Here is a 19,963-nt window from a genome sequence, read left to right on the forward strand (position 1 = left end):
TCTTCCCCATGATTTAAGATTCTTCCCCGAACCTGAGGATATTGTTTCCTCGGTCAGAGCCTTAGTACACTTGTCCCATATTTCTAGGTGGATATGTCCACCGGCTAGTCAATGACCCCAATTTGCAACAGCCTCGACACAGCGAGGGTTAAGACTTTCGGTTTCCAATCAATACCCCATTGCCTATGAATCTGAAATACGACCTTTGTGAGAGCTTCCATCCTCCTTGCTGGTCCGGGAGTGTCCTCCCCGCTGAGCTGGCACAGCCGCTTCAGCCGCCGTTCACCTGTCCAGGCGATTCCCGTTTCCCAGGTAATTTCCTGGGTTTCGGCACCACTTTATTGCCTCTGCTGAGGTGTGATGCAGCAAACCTCCAGCTGCTCGGGCCATGTACTCACAAACACCAATATGGTGGATGGCAAAATGGCGTTTATTAACTGGTTACATGGGGTTATATAACCTCGGTTCTGCTTGTGTCATAAATGGGGCTTAGGTAACTTTAACAGCTGAGGGGAGGGGTTCTGTCTGCCCGTACAACGCGATATCTTCCGATCGCCTGTCCCTCACTTCCCACAGATCCCAGTCTACATAATCTCAGTCTATTTTATCCCAGTCTGTAGGAACCCAGTCCATTTGAACCCAATCCATATTTGATCCCAGTCCATAGTTTTTCCTAGTCCATATTTGATCCCAGTCCATATTTGATCCCAATCCATTTGATCCCAGTCCATATTCGATCCCAGTCCATATTTGGTCCTAGTCCCTATTTGACTCCAGTCAATATTTGATCCCAGTCCATATTTGATCCCATTCTTTATTTGATCCCACTCTGTAGGATCCCTGTCCATATTTGATCCCAGTCCCTATTTGATCCCAGTCCCTGTTTGATCCCAGTCCCTGTTTGATCCCAGCCCATATTTGATCCCAGTCTATATAATCTCAGTCTATTTTATCCCAGTCTGTAGGAACCCCGTCTATTGGAATATTATCCCAATGTTAGAGGATGGAACGTGTCTGGGCTCGTCTGGCCTTGCTGCTTGACCAGAGGCGGCAACTGTGGTGTTTTTACCTCAGAGACACCCCTGGCTAGCTGCTTGTTGCAACTGGGCACTTGGAACAAGTCCAGGCAAGCAGGAACTCAGTTTTACCTCTGGTGGAAAGGCCTTAGGCGATGGCAAAGAGGAAAGGAGACGGATTCTGCCAGAGGGTTTAATCCAGAGTTTTATTCCAGGGTCACAGATCTCTGAATCTTGGTAACAGCTCCAACAGAATGTCGACCGCATGGTCTCAGTGTCCTTTTAAGCTCGGGGGGAGGTGGAGGGAAGGGGCAGGTATGGCACCAAGCAGGTGGGAGGGGGGGAGTCTCAGGGGACAAGTGACACTTGGATAGGCCAATGACCCCAGGGCTGAGAAGCATCTTTTGAACTTTTGCCAATCACACGACAGCCTTGCTGGAATGTTAAGCTTGACAGACAGCACTTAGCAGGAGGCAAGAGGAGGGGAAGGGAGAAGGTATTGCCACACCTGGGAAAGGACTGGGATAGCTAAAACAGGATATTGCTTCATACTGCAACACCAGTCCATTTGATCCCAGTCCATATTTGATCCCAGTCCACATTTGATCCCACTCTGTAGGATCCCAGTCCCTATTTGATCCCAGTCCATATGTGATCCCAGTCCCTGTTTGATCCTAGTCCATATTTGACCCCAACTCCTATTTGATCCCAGTCCATATTTGGTCCCAGTTCATATTTGATCCCAATCCGTATTTGGTCCCAGTCCATGTTTGATTCCAGTCCATATTTGATCCCAGTCTATATAATCTCAGTCTATTTTATCCCAGTCTGTAGGAACCCAGTCCATTTGATCCCAATCCATATTTGATCCCAGTCCATTTGATCCCAGTCCATATCCGATCCCAGTCCATATTTGATCCCAGTCCCTATTTCATCCCAGCCCCTATTTCATCCCACTCTGTAGGATCCCATTCCCTGTTTGTTCCCAGTCCATATTTGCTCCCAGCCCCTGTTTGATCCTACTCCATATTTGATCCCAACCCCTATTTGATCCCCGTCCCTATCTGATCTCAGTCCATATTTGATCCCAGTCCGTATTGCCCTGCACACATTCCAAAAGTCTGGGATTCCAGCTCCCAGCCAGGAAAAGATGTTCCCGCCCGTGAAGGCAAATGGAGCAAAATCCTACAGAGATATTTCCCTGCCAGCCTTCAGGACTTCAGCTCCTGGGACTGTGAATTAAAATAATAATTGGGAAATAAAATAATAAATAATCAGGGGAGGGACTGTGGGGACAGAGGGGTCAATTAAATCAATGCAGGGTCAAGTAAATCAGGGAAGGGGGCAGTTAAATCAGGGGAGGGTCTTTGGTGGTCACTGGGGTAAAAAATCAGGGGAGGGTATTTGGTGGTCCCTGAGGCAATTAAATATAGGGAGGGTCTCTGGTGGTGCCTGGGTAATTCAATCAGGGGAGGGTTTCTGGTGGTCCGTGGGTCAAGGAGACACTGAGAGAGAAACAGAGCAGGCAAAGAGAGGCAGGAGAGAAAAGGGGACACAAAGACAATGAGCTGAGAAGGCGGCACTCTGCAAACAGAACTGCAATGGACTGAACATGAATGGGAAAGAAATCAGTAAGTCTGAGAGTTTTATTTGCTATCAAATACATCCCACACACCCAGCCCCACACAATCCCCATCCCACCACTCTAATTGAGCTCCCACAACTCTAATCACCTCCCAACCCCATCTCAGCCTGGTGGCTGTGGAATCGAGTGAGTTTGGTGTGGGGTTGAGTTTTTTGAGGTGGGTTTGAGCCCTTTTGGGGTAAGATTGAGCTGTTTTCACTGGGATTTGAGTGGTTTTGAGGTGACAGATCCATCCCCCTTAGCTTTTGGAGTACAAAGAGATGGAGAATAGAAAAAAATTAAGGTGAAATTAAAAGTAGAAGCAGCCAGGTGTGTTCCCAACATGGATCACAGGGAATGTGGTTCACTTGGGCTGTGCCCAAAATGCCTCCTCCAGTGGGGGATGGAGCTGGAGCAGCGCACGAAGCTCTGCCCGCACTCGGGGCACTCACAGGGCTTCCCTTACCGGTGCCTCCGTTGGTGTTGGGTCAAGTTAGAGCTGCTGGAGAAGCTCTTCCCACACTGGGGACACTCGTAGGGCCTCTCCCCTGTGTGGATGCGCCGGTGGGTGACGAGGTTGGAGTTGTGCTTGAATCCCTTCCCACAGTCGGGGCAGCGGAAGGGCCTCTCCTCTGTGTGAATCCGATAGTGCTGGAGGAGGTAGGAGCTGGTCAGAAACCTCTTCCTGCATTTATCACACTCGTATGGCCTCTCCCCAGTGTGGATGCGCCGGTGGGTGATGAGGGTGGAGTTCTGCCTGAATCCCTTCCCACACTCAGGGCATTGGAAGGGCCTCTCCTCCATGTGAATCCGATAGTGCAGGAGGAGATGGGAGCTGATCCTAAACCCCTTCCCACACTTGGAACACTCATAGGGCCTCTCCCCAGTGTGGGTCCTCTGGTGCGTGATCAGGCTGGAGCTCTGGCTGAAGTGCATCCCACACTCAGAACACTTGTATGGCCTTTCTCCAGTGTGGGTCCTCTGGTGCTTGATCAGGCTGGAGCTCTGGCTGAAGCTCTTCCCACACTCCCCACACTCGTAGGGCTTCTCTCCAGTGTGGGTCCTCTGGTGCAGGATCAGGGTGGAGCTCTGGCTGAAACTCTTCCCACACTCCCCACATTCGTAGGGCTGTTCCCCAGTGTGGATCCTCTGGTGCTGGATCAGGTGAGAGCTCCGGCTGAAGCACTTCCCACACTCGGAACACTCATAGGGCTTCTCTCCAGTGTGGGTCCTCTGGTGCCTGATCAGGTGGGAGCTCAGGCTGAAGCTCTTCCCACACTCCCCACACTCGTAGGGCCTCTCCCCAGTGTGGATCCTCTGGTGCACAATCAGGTCACAGTTCCACCTGAAGCTCTTCCCAATCTCCACGCACATGTGGGGCTTCTCCCAGTCATGGAGCTGCTCATGGAGCACCAGCTCTGAGCTCTGGCTCCATCTCCGGCCACCTTCCCGGCCCAGGCTGGCTCTTTCCCCCTCACATCCCTGCCATCTGCGTTTGCAGCCCCTCCTCATGTGGCATCTCTGGGGCTTTTCCTCCCCGTTGGCTTCCTGTGCCGTGGAGCCGCTCAAAACGGCCTCTGCCACCAGGTTCTGCTGCGGGCATTTGTCCTCCCTGCTCTCCACGCTCAGCTCCTGCTCTGGGGGAGGAAGGACAAGGACAGGATGGGATTTGCCTCCGTGCCACAGGCAAGGGCAAGGAGATCCCCCCAGGGCTGAGCTGCAGCCGAGGGCCCTGCTGGGCTGGGAGATGGAGCAGCACAGAGGGGAAAGGGGCACTCATCGCCAGCTCGGGGCTGTGCACAAATCACAAACAGGACTGGACTGCTAGGAACGTGTCCTGAGCTGTTTTATTTCCCAGCATCTGTCTCATTACTTGGTTATGACAATGGGAAGATGCCAGTAGCTCACATCACAGGTAGCAGACAAAGAACTTAATGTTAAAACTTACTTTAAAAGGTTTTTGACCAATCACACAAAGCAAAGGCATATTGACAGTAGTTCTATCCAAGCACTATAAGCACATTGACGGTTAAAACAATGCTCCCTTATTTCAAATACCTGCTTGTAAGCCTTAAAACACAATGCACAGAGCTCCACTATTAAGCTTGGAACTTCCTAATATCTTTCTAGATACACTTTTCCGCAGGTTAGGGAGTTATTCTAGATAAGTGTTAATGCACAGACCATTGTTCTATTTCTCCCTACTTTCTACTTCTTATATAACTTTTCTGCTGACCAATCTTATGGTTACTGCAAAGCTCTAATCAGTTCTACTGTCTCTGAGGCTTGTCTTCTGAAGCTTTCCCAAAACCCTCTGATTTTAAGCATTCCAGAGACACTGACTTCCTCCTCACCTCCCTCAGTGTCCCAGGGCATCTTCCTCTTCCTCACAGCCTCCCAAGTGTTGGCAATGGGAAATCCTGGTTTGGGGAAAACAAGGGATGAGCACATTGAGTTTGAAGGTTCCTCTGCCCGACTCCATCTCTACAAGTCAGTGGCCATCTGGGCTCCAGAAAAACCTCCCAAACACCAAGATTCAGCCCTGAAAAAGCCACCCAGGAGTTCCCTGTCCCTGGTCCCTCCCCTCTGGTGTTCAGGGGTTCCCCCCTGTCCCAGCTGCTGGGCTCACGCTTGGATTGGGGGTCCCCCTTCTCCTCGGTGCCCGCCCTGCCCAGGCTGCGGGCAGTCCCAGCAATGCCAAAAGCTCCCCCCGCTTCGCTCTCCCCATTTCGGGATGCCGGGGCTGTTTGGGCTCCCGGGCTCCCTTCTCCCCTCATTCTCTGCTCTGGGCTGCAGCGGCTCCAAGGAGTCCCCCCTGCCCCTCTCCAGGCTCTTGAGGCTCCCGCCAATGGCGGCGCTCCCCCCTCTCTGGGCTCCCCAATTTGGGCTCCTGGGGCACACAGGGCTCTGCTCCTCCAGGCTGCCTCTGCCGGCAGCCGCCACCGCCACCCCCCGATGTCCCCCCAAGGGGCCTTTTCTGCTCAGCCTTGGACTTCTTCATTCTCCAAACATCCCCCAAAAGCCCCAACCCAGGGACCCTCTGGATATCTGGGCCGAGCTCCCCCTCCCCGCTCACCAGAGCCATGGGGGGGGGGGGCGATGATCCCACAGGTGGGGGCTGCGAATTCAGGCAGGGATCGAAGGCGTGGTTCCCTCAGTTCAGCCTTGATCCGCTTTTGTCCCTCCTCTTCCATCCCTCCTCCCCCTGCTCCTCCCCCCTAACCCCACCTCCTTTTCCCCCTTCATCCCTGCCCTTCCCTGCCTCCTCCTCCTCCCCCAGCAGCAGCCACACCCTCGGTGCCCCGTTCCCGCAGCCCTCGCAGCCCGCGGCAGGAGCGGGGATGGAGCCGGGACAGGTCGGGATGGGCAGCGCGGGGCTCTCGGCTGCTCCCAGCCGCTGCGGGCGGGGGGAACCCGGCCCGGGCCAAAGGAGAGGCAAACTGGGCAAACTGGGGGCTGCACATCCAAACTGGGCCTTGCTGGGGACCCTGCCTGGCCACTGCCAGCCCTTGGGGCTCCTCTCGGCACATCCGCCAGGGGGGAACGCACACAGGGCTGGGGGATCCCAGCAGTGGCAGCACTGTCAGGGACTGGGCTGCACTGGGATCGTACTGGGAGTGACTGGGGCTGTACTGGGCTTGTACTGACATCATACTGGGATCATACTGGGAGTGACTGGGACTCTACTGGCTTTGTATGGGCATCATACTGGGATCATACTGCCATGCCAGGGTACACTGTGATTGCACTAATGGAGAGTGGGATCATACTGGGATTGTACTGGGAGTGAGTAGGAGCCTGCAGGGGACAACTGAGACCATGTTAGGGGCAAATGGGATATACTGGGAGTGACTGGGAGTCACTGTGAGCAACTGGGAACATACTAGGACCAACTGAAAGGAACTGGGTGCATACTGGGGGTGATTGGAAACTGCTGGGCTTACACGGGGATGAACTGGGATCATGGCTGGAGGTGACTGGGATCATACTGGCAGTGAGTGCCACTACACTGAGGCTCACTGGGAGTGCTTGTGAGCAAATGGGATCATACTGGAAGGAACTGGAAAGATGCTGGAGATAACTGGGGTACACTGGGATATACTGGGAGTGACTGGAAGGAAAGTGAGGGTGAAAGAGAGCAACTGGAACCATGTAGAGCAAAACTGGTTTATTCTGGCAGAGACTGGGAGCACACTGGGCTCATCTTTGGATCATACTGGGAGTGACTGGACTAATACTGGGAGTGACTGAGTGTCACAGTGAGCACACCCTGCACATCATCCCCCATACTGGGCCTGACTGGGAGCAACTGGGAGCAAATGGCATCATACTGGGACTCACTGAGTTGATTGAGGAAGCAACTGGAACCATGCTGGCGGCAGCTGGGACCATACTGGGAGAGACTGGAGTAAGTGGGATTATACTTGTGAAAAGTGCATATTTTGTGACTGGATTTTCGCAAATATGAAAATGAATATTATACATCTTGTGTTAGAAACTAATGCTGTATTAATTCTCTTAAGAAGTGGGTTAAATACAGTTTTAGGTTATTACAAAATATTAAAATAGAAACTATGCTTGGTAAGAGACTTTCTTTAAAGAAAGGACTTGCAGCGAGATAGCAGCCCCAGGACACCTAAATCATTCAGAGAAAAAGAATTTATTGCTCTCTTATCAGAAGAAATTAACTTCTTCCCACCTCGAAGACGCTGTTAGGATTCAGAGGAAGAAGGTGGAACTGACCAGAATCCCATGTTTGAATGGAATTTATGCATCATGTATGAAGTGTATGAATATGCAACAGGCTATTGTTTTTAAGGGTTAATCCTTTGTTAACGGGTGTCCTTTTTAGGGCTTGTGCTGCCCAGAAAAAGGTACCCGGACTCCATAACACTTTGTATTTGTTGTCTCATATTGTCCTAATTCAAATTGTCCAAATTTTTATTACTCTAATTGTATTACTATTATGATAATTATTTTATTACTATTAAACTTTAAAATTTTAAAAACAAGTGATTGGCGTTTTTCACAATTATGGTAGCAGAGGATGGTTACCAACACCTCGCTGCCGGTGCTTTAGGAGAGTCAGAGTGGGGAAGGTGCCCCCTGCCCTCTTCAGCAGCCTCGCTCTGTTTGCCCTGGGGTGACCGACAGACGCAGGTTATGGTGGACAAAAGGAGACAATAAAACAAAGACAAGGGAAAAAGGCTCCCTACAACCGCGGCAATTGGCCCCCTAAGAGTAGTAATGTACACGAAGAACTCGGGAAGGAAAAGGGATTGGTAAGTATTTCTCAGGGGGGATGAATGTGAGTGAATGAGAGGCGGGCTGGTTGTGCCAGACCTGCCAAGTGAGTGCTGGAGTCTCCCATGCTGCGTTTCTGACTTTCCGCGGTAAGTGGCCAGTAAAGAGACAAAGTGAATGTTAAAAGGAGTGAGAGAATCCCCCGGGGTAACTGGGACTGGGTCTCAGAGAGGGGCTGGACCCCTCGGAGGAAGGGAGCAGAGGAGTTTCCTAGCCCAATCCACTAGGAAATGGGACAAAAGGGGCTCCTAGAAACCTGCTGGGTTGAGGGATAAGAGTGCCCAAGAGCATCCAGAATTGAAACCTGCTGGGCTGAGGGATTAATATTCCAAGAGCATTCAGGGTAAAGCAAAATTCTGCCGGATTGAGGATATGCTCAAGAGCATCTGGGATTGGACAACACAGGTGGATTGAGAAATAAAAAAATGCCCAAGTGTTGGGGAAGATGAAACAGGAAAGCCTTATAAATATGATTGTCTGGCAAAAGATTTTGACAATATAGAAACTATAAGCAAGATTGAAATGAAAGCAAGCTTTGAGATACCTCAGTTACTGAACAACAGGAAAACAATGGTGTGGCCCAACTGAAGGTAATCCCCTTTTGATGGAACAATTCCCACTGCTTGCAGACAGATCCAAGGGTCAGAGCAGATCCTGCCAGCTTGGCAGAAGGGGTCCAAAGAGGAGTTTTTACGGTTTAAAATGTAACACAGTGTGGTAATGTAATGATTCTTATAGGCTGTATGTAAATGCTATAGGATTTGTATCTTGTACTAGATTGGCTAGTGAGAATCAGAATATTCAACACAGAAGATTTATTGTATTGTAATGGGAACCTCACTCTCTTACACTCTTCCCCTCTTACTCTCTTACCCTCTCATCCTCTCTACCCCTCTCTTCTCTCGGGCCTGCTCCGAGCTGTGCCTGGCAGCTCCAAGCAGGGCCCTGCACCCAGGCCCTTTGCAATAAACCGCAAGTTCCATGACCTGGCTGCAGAGATCTCTCGTCTCCGTCCGTCCCGACCGTCCTACCCCCCGACACTCAAGAGCACCCAAGAGCATCTGGGGTTGGCCAACACAGCTGGGTTGAGGGATATCCAAGAGCACCAGGACTGGCCAGAAACACCTAAAATTGTAATAGGTGATGTGAGTGTAAAAGGTACCTTATTGTTGTTGTGTGTGTGAGAGAGAGTCACACACAAAATCAGCCTCAGCTTCCCGGGCAGGTGGGAAGGGGGGGCTGTGGAAAGAGGTGTGTGTGACCCACAAATAAGCCATTGTCCCTTGGGTGGGTGGGGGCTGTGACAGAGCATGTGTGTGACTGCAAACGGGCCATTGTCCCCTCGGGCCTGTGAGGGGGCCGTAGCTGAAGGGTGTGAGTGACACAAATCAGCCTCACCGGTGAACGGGCACCGGAGGCAGCAGAGTCAGGGCCCTCCCAGGAGGCCGGGAGATACTGAGACCCAGAGGCCAACGCCAAGGGGAGGGGGCCACAGGGACCCGCGATTCTCTGTCAACAGGGATCCACTTTGTGTCCTGAGCGTGTGAAAGAATGTGTGGAAGTGAATGAGAAATAAAAGTGAGTCAAGGTGGATGAATAAAAGTATATGTAATGTGGATTGTGTATTTTAAGCTTCACTATATCTCCTTGGAGGGAGGTGTATTGCAAGTAGTGTGAGAAAAAGGTTTTTTATTTTTAAGTGTGTAGTTGAAAGAAAAGTGGTATTTAGGTTGTTAGTGAAAGTGAAAAACAGTGGCAGATGATGAATAGATAAGATCTTGAAAAATGAGACAGAAAACCAGTAAGTTGGATTACAGGGAAAAAAAAAGAAAAAAAATGGTGCTTTGGGAGTTATGTTAGCTAACAGAGATAGAACTCCTTGCAAAAGGAGAAAATAGAGGGTATGTAGTAGTTGATGGGAAAAACATGCAAACTATGGAAAAAGGGAAATTAACCTTGAACTAGTAAGCTCAAACTTGTGAATTATATACTTTAAAAAGAGCACTAGAATATTTAACACAAAATAAAGGAACCATATATACTGATTGAAGGTATGCCTTTAGCATAGTACATAGCTTTAAAAATTTGGAAAGGAAAAAGATTACTTAATTCAAGAGGAAAAGGTTTAGTACATGAGGAACTTATTTCAGAGGTTTTAGAGGCATTAAAACTACCTAAAACAGATAGCTATAGTACATATTAAGGAATCCCAAAAGGGAAAGACCCCAGAAATAAGAGGAAATAATTTGGCAGATCACAAAGCTAAGGATGCAGGAGAAAATGGAGCTGAAAGAGTTATGTTAATATTAACTCCAAACGAAGAAAAACTGGAAATTCCAAAGTTTAGGGAAGCCGAGAAAAAAGAATGAAACAAGACAGGAAGTGAACAAGATAAATCAGGGAAATAGAAACTTCTTGATGGAAGACAATTACTTAATAAAATGTGCTTACTAGGAAAATATTAGAAGACATGCATCAGAAAACCCACTGGGGTACTCAAGCTTTGTGTGATCATTTTTTAAGGAACTATGGGTGCACTGGGATTTTTAGAGTAGCAAAGCAAGAAACTGAAAGATGCTTAATTTGCCAAAGGATAAATAAAAAGGTGATGAGAAAAACAACATTAGGAGGTCGTGAGTTAGCTTGTCGACCATTTCAAAGTATCCAAGCAGAAGTTTAGATTTGTTAGGTTCTGGATTTATTTGTAAAAAAACCCATATAACCTAGAAGAAAGAGAATATGCCATAGGTTAGACAGGAGATTTTAGGAGAATAAAAATCTTTAAAGTATGAGAAACACCCGAGACAAAACAGGAAAAGAAAAAGGGGAAATGAAAGGGAGGGGAACAAGAGGAAAAGTCAGAAAGACAGTGGGATCCTCTGCAGCTCTTGCCCCCTCCGTTCGCGGCCGAGGCGCCTGTCCCGGGTCCCGGCTCGCTGCCCGCCTCAGCTCCGCCTGCCCCGGTTTCCATCCCAGGTGCGGGCTCACTGCGCAGGGCAGCTCCACCTGCCCCGGCGCTGGCGGTGAATTTGTGTGCCCTGCTCCCACTGCCCGGCCCGCGGCCGCTCTGCCGGCCATGCTGGGGAAGATGGGGGTTGCTCTGTCCTGCCGCGTGGGCCGAGGTCACCGCGCCGACCGCACCGAGGGCGGGTCCCAGCCATCCCATCCCCGGCTGCCCTGCCCGTGCCAGCTGCGCTGGGCACCGCCGCTGCTGCTGCCGGGGTCTCCCACCTGCCTTTTCTCTGCCGGGAGCTGCCGGATCAGCCGCCATAAGCCATGTGGGGGCTGCCCACGCTCCGGCTCGGTCTCCACGGGAAGATCCCCCTCTGGCGATTCCGGCAGCAGACCCTGCCCACACTCCCACCGAGCCTCGGCGGGATATCCTCCCCTGACCCTGGGCCTGCTCCGAGTTACATCCCCTTGGTAACCACAGCTCCGGCTGTTCAGGGAAACTCTCTCTCTACAGGAAGCGCCTAATCTAACCACTAGGAGCTCAGTTAAAAGGCAGCCCTCTCCAAATTCTTTCTCAAAACACGGGAGAAAGGCTATGGAAGGTAAAAAAGTGAAAGAGTTAGATGAAGGGATTGCTCTATTTCCGTTAAGAGAGGTTCCCATGGCAGGGATGCGCTGCCCTGCCCCGCGGGAGCCACCAGCGCCCCTGCCGGCCGTGCCCGGAACTGCACCCAAGGGGAAAGCGCCGCAGCCGAAAGGCCGGGACTGGCTCCGGGCTCTGTTTGTTGTCACTGCCGGAGCTGGTGTTGTTTGTTTGCTTTATTATACACACTAGTAAAAAACTGGTATTCCTATTCCCATAGCTTTGCCTGAGAGACCCTTGATTTCACTATTGTAAAACTTAAGAGGGAGGGGGTTTGCATTCTCCATTCCAAGAGAGGCTTTTTCTGCATTCCCAAGCAGACACCTGTCTTGTAAAGCAAGACAAACACCCACAGGCACTGAGGGGGGCTGCAGGAGGGGCACAAGAAGGCCCTGCAGCACTTGGACACAAAGGCCCAGCAGGTGAATGCAAGAAGGGAGCAGCAAAAGGCCAGGCTGAAGGCAAAGGCCAGGGCAGAGCTCCTACAGCCCCTGAGGGATCAACCCCAGGGCCCAAGGGGGCCCCAGCACCCAGGGCACGGGCTCGGCCACAAGCACCCGGCAGAGGCATTGCCCTCCTCGGCAGGGGACAGCCCACCCAAACAGCCCCTGGCAAGGAATCAGGGCTCCAGCTGCAGGGCACAAGGACACTGCAAGCAGAGACAGCAGCACCCTCAGGACCAGCAAGTCCACCCCTTGATGGACATGGATTGGCAGGGCTGTCCACTCTGAATCTTAGACCTAAGGGATGGAAAAATGCCAAAAATGTCTTTGATTATTCATGGCATAAGTGGGAAAGATGTATGGTTTTATTCAACCAATATTAGTAGATCTGGGGGATGGATTTGAAATGCATGAAGTTTTATTTGCTCCTAATTGCTATCATGATTTACTGGGAAGGGATTTGATCCCTAAATTTGGAACGCAAATTAATATTATAAAAGGTGATACAGAGGCCAGTTCTGTTGTACCTCTGTGTCAAATGTCTGGCCAGGCCTATGCTGAAGTGAACCCAGAAGTGTGGGCAGCCCCAGGGAAATAGGGAAAATTAGATATGGAGCCTCTCCAAAGTACTCTGAAGCAACCAGGACAAGTGGTGTCTAAAAGCAACAGCCTGTTCCAGGGGAGGGAAGGAAGGGGAATCAGACAAAGCGCAGGTCACCGCCCCATGCTCAGCTCAACCCAAGGAGCTCTGGGTGCTTGTAAGAGCCTGGCACTGAAATGCCCTGAGCAGGAAGGCTTCAATATCTTCTGCTGACACCATGGCACCTAACAGGGGGGCAAAAGCAATTCTGACTGCTTCAGCAAGCACTGGATCAGAGATCAAGGTATATTCTCCCACAGGAAGCTGGGCTGGCACAGAGCCTGCCCTGGGACTTTGCTGTTGCCAACACCCAGCCAGGACATCGGCTCCTGCCTAAGAAGTGCAAAGCAGCACCACTGGTGGCCAAGGGGCCCATGCCAAGTGTCCCTGAGGCCAGAAACAGCCGCCAGCACAGCTGAACACGGGGGGACCCCTCAGCCTGGCCTCAGGGGCTCTGAAGCCCCGGAGATTTGCACTTCCCGCCTGCAGCAGGACCATGGGAGCCCCCACTGAGCCTGCCCTGAAGGCAACGCAGCAGCAGCCAGGGCTCCACAGCGGGCCAAGCCCCTGGGCCTGCCCACAGATCCTCTGCTCAAACCCTCGGGAATCCTGGCCACCCTCCTCTGGCACCTCCAGCCACTGGGGCCAAGCCTTGCTGCCACTGCTGCAGCTTCAGCGCTGGCTGGGCCTGCACTGCCACAGCTGCTGGGGAGCACCACGGCACAATTCCACTCTGGGGCTCACTCACACCCACACTCTGGGCTGCCTGGAATAAGATTACACCATGAGAATGTTTTTTCTAAATAATCCTACTTTCATATTGTCAGTTAGGTTTGGGGGTGAGAATCAGTTTTTATTCTCGGCAGAAGATGTAGAAAATATCTTTATTGCTTTGGATTCTTTTTCAGTGTGTGTTTGCCTGGCTGGTGGAGATGGCAAAATTTTGGCCCGCGTTTTCTGGTGTTTACCTCCAGGCTGCGTTTAGAAGAGCTTTAAAGGTGACCCTTTAACTCACAAACTGTTAATAGAACACTCTTCAAAAAAAACCCCAAAAATTAAAAATACCCCAAACCCTGGCTTTTGGGGTGGGGCGCATATGAGTCATGCTCTGGAAGAGAAGCTTCATTCCAGGCAGCCTGCAGAGGAGCTTTAGAAATGCAAATGAACACTGCTGGGCAAAGCCTGGACAACGTACCTGGGTCTCTTGCCTGGGGCAGGAGTTGGGCTGATTCCCTCTGCCCTCACCCCAAGCTCTGCCTGCTTGCACTGATGGAATTTGCACAGCTCAAGGCAGAGCCCAGGGTGAGGATATCTGACCCTGCAACAGAAACGGGCGAAGCTGCAAAGGGAAACAGCAAATGAAGAATGTTGGGAAAACTTCACTATAAATAAATGGGGGGGAATCATCCCTCTGCCCACCCCAACATGTGCTGTCACTGTCTGTGTTATATAGGGTGTATTAGAGCACTGAAATGTTCTTGCTACCACAAGTTCAGGGAAATCAGTTGGGAATCCAAGTATTTGATGATTTAAGTAGAGAAAAGCAGTCAATTGATGCAGTCCTTGCTGGAGAGCGCGGCCAAGAATGGAGAAAAGATGAACGGCCACCAGAACAAATCCTACAACACCATGTACCAGCCCCTGGGAACCCAAACCAATTCATGTCAGGAGCCACAGAACCCATTTCTCATTTCAATGGCATCATTAGATTACAAGCTGCCCTGGGAATAACCAACCAGACAGCTCCAGCTCCTGACCTTCCTGCTGACCAATCCACTGAAATGAGGAACACAACACCTCACCATTGGATGGGATCAGATTACCTTTTAGTCGAAAAAAGAGGAGTTTGTGAAAAATGAAATAACTCAAACTCTATTTGCCAATCTCTTGTTGGCAAATAGATGACAAAGGAAAAGTGGTGGGAAAAAAAACCAACGGAAACAAGAAAGCAGCTCATGTACCAGTCCAAACGTGGAAAGGATGGGAATGGGACACGGTTTTGTGGCTCCCTGGCAGACCATGGGTTAAACGAATGCTGTTTCTTCTCTGATGTGCTACAGCAACTCTCATCTTTTTACCATGCTCCACACCTTGAGAGTGCAGCTCATTCAGCAGCTGAGCGAGGGGATGCAGGTGGCAGCCAGGCCTCCTGATCCAGAAACGGCTACAGAAGGACAGGGAATGAGGGCACTGAGAACAATCCCAAAACCACAAGAGATTCAGTAAGGAGAAAAGGAAAGGAAAGGAAAGGAAAGGAAAGGAAAGGAAAGGAAAGGAAAGGAAAGGAAAGGAAAGGAAAGGAAAGGAAAGGAAGTAATTCACTGAGTGAATCGGCCTGGAGATTGGGTCAGGGACTCGTAGACAAGGAAGGGAGAAACCATCTGTATCAAAAAATGTTACTAATTAACATGCACTGCTGCTCACAGAAAGTCACGCTAAATTCCTGAACTTCCAAAAGAACAAAGACTTAACACAGCCATGAATATCGGCTGTTCAACAAAAGTGGGAATGCACATTAACGAGGACATGCAGTTGGCGGATCGGGAGGTCTGAACCTTCCAAGTACCTCAGCCAGTGGGCAACGGGAAAGGGAGATGAGGCCGGGAAAATGAGGATAAAAAGGAGGCTGCGAACTACAACAATGGCAGAGAGCGCACGGCAAATGCGCCACGGCCTCTCCTTCTGCTCAGCAATAAAGTCACTTGTACAGGACTCCTCTGTCTCCTCTAGGCACAGAAACCTCCGGCCACGTCAATTTCCCCGCACAGCCCCGGGCACAGGGCAGCCGCCTCTGTCCCAGCCACAGGAACCGGGCCGAGCCAGCGCTGCTCCGGCAGCGGCTCCTGCCGAGGCAGCGGCCGCAAGGAGACCGCGGGCAGCCGCTCCCGCAGCGCCCTCACGCCAGCGGCAACACGGGCCGGACACGGCACAACGAACCCGCCTGAGCCCCTTGCCGCCCCCGAGGCCCGCAGCGAGCCCCCGCACAACCCAGCGCGGCTCCCACCTGCGCTGCGGCCGCCTCCCAGCTCCGCCGCCGCCTCACCGCGCTCCGGCCGCTGCCGCCGCTCCCGGGCCCGCACCGACGCTCCGCCAGTGGCGCCGCTGCCGAGCCACGGCCGCCCTCAGGCCGCCACCGGGGCCCTGCCCCGCCCCGATCCCACCAATCAGCGCGCCAGAACCACGACTGACGGCACCGTCGCCCAATCGCAGCCGGGGGCGGGCTCTGCACACGGCACAGCCTCGCCCCGCGCTCTCAGGGGCCCCCGGGCTGCGTGAGGGCAGAGCGGGAGATGAGGAACAGCCCTGGAACGGGCCCGGGCCCGAGGGGGATTGAGCTGAAAACACAAACAAACTTCTCCGCACCTCCAGCCACGGCTTTCTCGAAGCACTGCGGCTTCTGTGGCTCCGGTCAGCGAGAAGTCCCGGAGCCTCACTACTGCTACCTCTAATTAGGAGCATCAGTGCATCGCTTTGATTTCCCCCAAAAAGGGAAAACTGCCCCAACCCTGTGGATGAGTGGGCGAGGGGAGAGATTTCTGACAGAGAACTCCAAAAATTCAGAGCAGGATAATGAGGAGTAAGTGAAGAGCCTTAAATCCAGCCTTCCCCCACGGCTCCCTCCTTCCAGCTGCACCTCCTACCCCGGCAGTGCCGGAGACAGGGAATGGGGCCGTGCTCACTTCATGCCCCGGGGCTTCTCCCTCTGCTCAGGGACAGGAGTCGTTCCCCTGCTGCACCCTGGGCTCTCTCCCACCGGAGACTTCTCCAGGAACTTCTCCAAGCTGAGTCCATCCCACGGGGCACAGCCCCCCTCCAAGTGCTGCAGCGTGGGTCACTGTGCCCCGGGGTCAGTCATGCCAGGACAGGCTGCTCCAGCGGGGCCCCTCTGGCCACGGGGTCACAGCCTCCTCTCAGGCATCCCCGTGCTCCAGCGTGGCTGCTCTGGGGGCTGCAGGGGGATCTCTGCATCCCCATGGATCTGCAGGGGGATCTCTGCATCCCCATGGATCTGCAGGGGGATCTCTGCTACCCCATGGATCTCTGCATCGGGCACCGCCGTTTTTGGTGGCACCAGGAATAGGCTGAGCTCTGCCTGAAGCTCTTCTCACATTCCCCAAACCCTTCCCGGCACAGGGAAGCTTTTACCTCCTCACAGCTCCCCAGGCTGGGTTGGCAGCCCCTCCTCATGTGGGATCTCTGGGGCTTTTCCTCCCCATTGGATTCCTGCCCTGTGGAGCCGTTCCAAATGGCCTCTTCCACGAGGTTCTGTGGCAGGGATTTGTTCTCCCTGGTCTCTGTCCGCAGCTCAGTGTGTGAGGGAGGAAGGACAAGGAGAGGAAGAGACAGGGAGAAGGGAAAAGGCAGGAGGAGAGGAAGGAGATGGGAAAGGAACATAGATGGATGTAGGACAGAATGAGGAGAAGAAGGAGGGTGGACAAGGAGAAGATGGGATTTGCCTCCATGGCAGAGGGAAGGGGAAGGAGATCCCCCCAGTCCATCCCTGGCAGGATGGCGTTGGCAGTGAGGCTGTCCTGCAGCGATGCTGGGCTGGGAGATGGAGCAGCAGGGAGGGGAAAGGGGCAGCGATTCCTCCTGCCCTGCCTGGCTGTCCCAGTCTGGAGCGTCCTGGTGCTGCTGAGGCCCTTGGAGCGTCCGGCACTCAGGAGCCCGGAGCTCACGGCTGCTTTATAAAGCTGACAAAGTCGGCAGGATGGGTCTGGGTATGACCTCAGCAAACTGGGTTTATTGGTACAGGAACAGGGGACAGGTAAGGTTCATCTACAACCGGCAACTGTTCATGCACTTTGACAATGACGTGGGTCAGTACAAGGACCGGGAGAGATCCCTCAGCAAATCCAGCACGGGCACAACAGACCTGGCCTGGACACAGGGAGGGAATTTATTACCAACCAAATCACAGCACCACAAGGAGAAGGGAAAGAAATCTCTCCAGCACCTTCCCCCTATCCAACGGGGATCACCCAGAACAGGGGTCAACAGGGCTCTGCCCAACGGGGGTCACTGGGGATCATCCAGCACGGATCCTCCCATGGGGGATGGAGCTGGAGCAGCACACGAAACCCTTCCCACACTCGGGACACTCGCAGGGCCTCTCCCTGGTGTGGAAGTGCTGGTGAGTGACGATCTCTGAATCCCATTTGAAGCTCTTCTGACATTCCAAGCACTCCTAGGGCCATTCCCCAGTGTGGATCTTGTGGTGCTTGCTGAGGTCAGAGGTCCCACTGAATTTCTTCCCACATTCCCCACACTCCCAGGGCCTCTCCCCAGGGTGGATGTTCAGGTGTTCCATCAGGGTGGAGCTGTAGCTGAAACCCTTCCCACATTCCAAGCACTTGTGGGGCTTCTCCCTGCCATGAGGCTTCTCCACCAGCTCTGAGCTCTGGCTGGATCTCCGGCCGCCTTCCTGGCTCAGGGGGGCTCTTTCCTCCCTGCAGCTCCCTGGGCTGGGTTTGCAGCCCCTCCTCATGAGGGATCTCTGGGGCTTTTCCTCCTCTGCCATCTGGCCACAGCTTGGGAATGACAGATCCTGGTTTGGGGGAAACCAAGGTGGGAACACCTTGGAGTAGAGGCTCCTCCTGCCCAATTCCATCTGTAGAAGTCAGCAGGAGTCTTGTGTCCATGAAAACCTCCACAATGTCAAGGTTCAGCCCAAAAAGCTCTCCCAGGATTTCCCTATCACTCATCTCTCCACTTCTGGTGTTCCAGAGGTTTCCTGATTTCTTTTCCTTAGGATCATGGGGGTCCAATGGTTCCAGGGGTTCTCCATTCTCTGGCATCCTGCTCAGGGATGATCCAGGGCCTTTTGGGGGTCCATGGGGGCCCTTCTCCCCTGATGCTCTACTTTGAGATCCCAGGGATCCCAGGGGTCCCTCCTCTCCAGGCTCCCCCCCTTTCCAGTCTGCCGGGGTCCCCCAGCTCTGGGATTGCCCCTCTCTGCTCTCCCCACTCTGGGGGTCCCAGGGGTTCCCCTCCTCTGCTCTCCCAGGGGTCCCCAGGACCAATGTCCTCCCCTGCCCATACTGGGCAATGGCCACGTGGGCCCCCAAAGATCCCCCCAAGGGGCTCAGCTTTGGGCTCCTGCAAGATCCAAACCTACACACACAGAGAAAACAAAACCTCCCAGAGACACCAGATGATATTTGGGGTCAATTCCACAATCTGCGAGCTCCAAACACACCCCAATAAAAAACCCTCTCAGGGACTCCTGGATAGATTTGGGACGAGCTCCCCCTCCCCACTGAGCTGCAGGACGAGGTGGGGGCGATGGTCCCGTGGCTGCGGCCACAGGGGGCACTGGAACCTCCTGTTCCTGCTGTTCCTGCTCCTGCTCCTCCTCTTCCTGCTCCTCCTTTTCCTCTCTCCCTCCTCCTCCTCCTCCTTCCTAATCCCACCTCGTCCCCAGTTCCTGCCTTCTGTGTATTTAGACTGGAGAACCTTGCTTCTTTTTAGAACTAGAACAAAGATCCCAGATGGAACAAGGCTTGCTGCTTTTAGTCAGGAGTATCAGTGACTAAAGGTCACGTTTCCTTTGCTTTGGTGCTGTCCTTGTTCTCCTCAGTGTTCAGGCTGGGCTATGGGGTGTCCTTGTTTGCTGCATTTTCCGAGTTCCTCTTGCATCCTTTGGGCCATGGGCTGTGCCCTGGGAGGGTTCTTTGTGCTCCTTTGTGACACAGGAGAACCTTCCAGGCGGTTTCTGCGTGAGCTGCTGCTGGGATGTCACAGGAACAGCGCCACGTCGCCGTGGTGTTCCCGTTGCTGTGGGACACGGAGGCCTCAGTGCCCAGAGTGGCTCTGGGCTCGCTGCCGGAGGATCCTCCTGCCCGAGGCATTCTCAGCAGCCAGCCCAGCCCTGTCCTTCTGTGCTTGCAGGGCTACAGGCTGCAGGCGTGTGCAGCGCAGCCAAAATGATCCAGCACGTGGCTGCTGCAGTTTGCACTCTGTACTCTGTGGCTTATTCGGGGTATTTTTTAACCCACTTGGCACGTAAGTCGAGGTTTTCCCTCGGTGCAGCATCTGTGGCTTTGGGCTTGCTGTGTGCTTTCTGTTCTTCCTCTGGAGCTGAGTTGACTTTGGAACCAAATGGCCATGAAGACACCATTGCTTTGGGAGAGCTCATGCCAGCAGCTGCAGCTGAAAAAGGGGGTGTCTGCAGCCAGTGGGGCGTGCACAGCATCTGCAATGAGCCCTGGGGGGTTCTGTTCCCTCAAGCAGGGAGTCTGTGCCAGCAGAGCCTGGAACTCCCTCCCTTTGCTGCTCCAGCCAAGAACTGACCCAGCCCAGTGTTTTGTGCTTGTTCTCTTGCTTGCTGTGGGAAGGGAC

At 52.9% G+C, this 19,963-nt stretch overlaps 1 pseudogene; it reads right to left on the reverse strand.

Annotated features, from left to right (window-relative positions):
* Positions 1-409: 409 nt before the first annotated feature.
* The window catches only part of LOC136570617 (zinc finger protein 850-like), a 101,568-nt pseudogene continuing 82,014 nt past the window's right edge, over positions 410-19,963 (reverse strand).

This window comes from Molothrus aeneus, unplaced genomic scaffold (assembly GCF_037042795.1).
Source record: "Molothrus aeneus isolate 106 unplaced genomic scaffold, BPBGC_Maene_1.0 scaffold_35, whole genome shotgun sequence".
NCBI classification, from domain to species: Eukaryota; Metazoa; Chordata; class Aves; order Passeriformes; family Icteridae; genus Molothrus; species Molothrus aeneus.